Genomic DNA, 4236 nt, shown 5'->3' on the forward strand with positions numbered 1-4236 from the left:
ATTCATCTTCTGCACATCTATCACTCCAGTGTTTAATTGCTAAATTGTAATTACTTCGCCACTACGGCCTATTTATTGCCTTACCTCCCTTATCTTACCTCATTTGCACACACTGTGTATAGATTTTTTTCTATTGTGTTATTGACAGTACGTTTGTTTATTCCATGTGTAACTCTGTGTTGTTGTTTGTGTCGCACTGCTTTGCTTTATCTTGGCCAGGTCGCAGTTGTAAATGACAACTTGTTCTCAACTGGCCTATCTGGTTAAATAAAGGTGAAATAAAAAAAATATTAAATCATCCCCAGCTTCCAATTGGCTCATTCATCCCTCCTCCTCTCCCCTGTAACTATTCTCCAGGTCATTGTTGTTAATGAGAATGTGTTCTCAGTCAACAAACCTGGTAAAATAAGGCAAAAAATATATATTACAAGTAAGCACGCAATGGATTTGGTCATTGTAGTTAATTACCATGTTTTCTGTGCTAAACTATGTAGAATATTGGCCTGTTGGAAACTACAACTCCCTACTACATTGCACAGTTCGGGCTTGAGCTGATTTCTCTCCAGAGAAACTGCGCATTGAGCTCACATTTTGTTTTGAAAGAAAGTAAAGGAATTCAAATAATTTAACTAACACACACACAGACACACACGCAGACACACACACACACACACACACACACACACACACACACACACACACACACACACACACACACACACACACAGACACACACACACACACAGACACACACACACCTCTCCAGTGGTTAAAGTAAAAACTGGACAGAGGGGAATCAGATCCCAGATATGTGGTTAGGAGCAACTAATACTTTCAGCAAGGGGAGCTAAAGTACCACATCATTATCATCATTGACCCCAGTGGTGGGACTGTCTTCAGCACAGTGCTATAAAAGCTCCTTTAGGTTTAGTAGGGAATAGGTAATGTGTGTGCCACAGTTATAAATGTTTAAGCTGTCAGCTGTTCAATGCTGCTGCTTTGATGTTTTATGCAGTGCGCGCACACACACACACACACACACACACACACACACACACACACACACACACACACACACACACACACACACACACACACACACACACACACCGCTCTGTTTCATTTTGCAGTTCCTTGGCTCAATTTTTAAACTAAACGTCTCCAACATTAATTCCTATTTTGGAGACAGTGAAAATGGTGTAACAGAACTAGAAAACAATTTGTTCTAAACGATATTTGTCCTGCCAGCCATCTCGCTTGTTAGTTGGCTGTTGTCATCTGTAGATGGCTCTGCTACACAAAGACTGGTTCTGTCTACCTCTCTCCTCTGAAGAGTTATTGTTGTGACCTCAACAAGGTCTAGATCGTAGTGGTGTTCTCTCTCTCTCTCTCCGTCTCCATCTCTCTCTCTCTCTCTCTCTCTCTCCGTCTCTATCTCCCTCTCTCTCTCTCTCCGTCTCCATCTCTCTCTCTCTCTCTCTCTCTCTCCGTCTCTATCTCCCTCTCTCTCTCTCTCCGTCTCCGTCTCTCTCTCTCTCCCTCTCTCTCTCTCTCTCTCCGTCTCCATCTCTCTCTCTCTCTCTCTCCGTCTCCATCTCTCTCTCTCTCCGTCTCTATCTCTCTCTCTCTCTCCGTCTCCATCTCTCTCTCTCTCCGTCTCTATCTCTCTCCCTCTCTCTCTCTCTCCGTCTCCATCTCTCTCTCTCTCTCTCTCTCGTCTCCATCTCTCTCTCTCTCTCTCTCCGTCTCTATCTCTCTCTCCCTCTCTCTCTCCGTCTCTATCTCTCTCTCTCTCGTCTCCATCTCTCTCTCTCTCTCCGTCTCTATCTCTCTCTCCCTCTCCCTCTCTCTCCGTCTCTATCTCTCTCCCTCTCTCTCTCCGTCTCCATCTCTCTCTCTCTCCCTCGTCTCCATCTCGCTCTTGCTCTTGCTCTCTCTCTGTGTCTCTCTCCTTCTTTCTTTGTCTCTCTCTTTCTGTCTCTCGCTCTCCGTTTCAGGGTTATGCGAAGTGCCTTGGGTTAATGCTTAGTAGACCTTTCACTGCTGTTTGCATTACTAGAGGGAGAGAGAAAAAGAGAGAGAGTGGGAGGGAGAGAAGGAAAGAGAAACAGAGAGAGTTTCAGTTCCTCTCCACTCTAATAACCTGTAACAGAATGGAGAGAGGACAGTAGTAGAGTGGGACCATTTCTACCAGACAGACACACTGAGTTGATACTGATATTGACATTCACTACAGCAACACTTTATTCTGGGAACAATTACTGACTTGCTAGTGATTTTGAGATTGACTTAGTTGTCATTATTTAAACCTAGAATCAGGACCTGTGCAGTAAACATGACCATCGGGGTATGTTATCATCATAAATGTCACGTCCTGACCTTAGTTCCTTTGTTATGTCTTTATTTTAGTTTGGTCAGGGCGTGAGTTGGGGTGGGCATTCTATGTTGTTTTTCTATGTTTTGTTCTATGGTTATATTTCTATGTGTTTGGCCTAGTATGGTTCCCAATCAGAGGCAGGTGTCAGTTGTTGTCTCTGATTGGGAGCCATATTTAGGTACCCTGTTTTTCTTTGTGTTTTGTGGGTGGTTGTTTTCCTGTGTCTGTGTTTTCACCATACGGGACTGTTTCATTTTCATTTTGTATCATTCACGTTGTTATTTTTGTATTCTTAGTGTCCAGTTATTAAATTGAATATGGACACTTACCACGCTGTGCTTTGGTCCTCACCTCATTCCAACGACGAGTGTTACAATAAATGTGAGTGCTGTGACTAAAGCTCCCATTAAGCCGTGTGTTTTTCCGTGTGTGTGTGTGTGACCTGATTCTGCTGGAGATTCCCTTGGACAGTACTGTAATGTTACTCTGCTTGAGGTCCTAACAGCAGAAGTTACAGCCTTGAGATTTCCAGAGACACACTCTGGAAACTGAAGAGGAACATATGTGGCCCCAAGGTTTACACTGACAGAATATATTAAGACCCGGTACACACACACACTCTCTCGCTCTCTCTCTCTCTGTCTGTCTCTGTGTCTCTCTGTCTCTCTGTCTCTGTCTCTCTCATATATATATATATATATATATATATATATATATATATATATATATATATATATATATATATATATATGTGTGTGTGTAAATCAGCTCCAGGAGAGGACTGACTCTTAAGTTAGTGATATTGTCCTTTCTGTCTGGTTATTGGTGGTCATTTGTGAGAATGAAGGGACAGTGTAAATGTTTGTTCCTTTCCGGCATGACTAAAGGCACAACACTCCATTTAACATTTTCTTTAATGAAGATTACATTGTAGGATTTTTTTAAAAACATTTTATTGCAGTTTTGAGTGGATTCCTAGAGAGTCTTTCATGTCCTTTGTAATCCATACAGTAGTACGGTCCTGTATACCTGGAACGTGGAGCAGGTAGATTCACTGATAATTATCTTTGGTCCCAGTGTGACGAGGATTCGGGTGGGTGGCGTGTCCACGTGTTTGCGAGGGAGAGAGTGAGATTGTGTGTCCATCCATACTGCGTGTGTGTGTGTATGCGTTAGAGGTCGACCGATTAATCGGAATGGCCGATTAATTAGGGACGATTTCAAATTTTCATAGGAATCGGATTTTTGGACACCGATTTGGCCGATTTAAAAAAATATATATATATTTTTATACCTTTATTTAACTAGGCAAGTCAGTTAAGAACACATTCTTATTTTCAATGACGGCCTAGGAACAGTGGGTTAACTGCCTTGTTCAGGGGCAGAACGACAGATTTTTACCTTGTCAGCTCTGGATTCGTTTTTTGCAACCTTCTGGTTACTAGTCCAACGCTCTAACCACCTGCCTTACATTGCACTCCACGAGGAGCCTGGTAAGCCAAGGTAAGTTGCTAGCTAGCATTATAATTATCTTATAAAAAACAATCAATCTTAACATAATCACTAGATGACTACACATGGTTGATGATATTACTAGTTTATCTAGCGTGTCCTGCATTGCATATAATCGATGCGGTGCCTGTTAATTTCATATCGAATCACAGCCTACTTCGCCAAACGGGTGATGATTTAGCACTGTCGTTGCACCAAACCTAACCATAAACATCAATGCCTTTCTTTAAAATCAATACACAAGTATATATTTTTAAACCTGCATATTTAGTTAATATTGCCTTCTAACATGAATTTCTTCTAATTAGGGAAATTGTGTCACTTCTCTTGCGTTCCGTGCAAGCAGA

The sequence above is a fragment of the Salvelinus namaycush genome, chromosome 24, assembly GCF_016432855.1.
Source record: "Salvelinus namaycush isolate Seneca chromosome 24, SaNama_1.0, whole genome shotgun sequence".
NCBI lineage: Eukaryota > Metazoa > Chordata > Actinopteri > Salmoniformes > Salmonidae > Salvelinus > Salvelinus namaycush.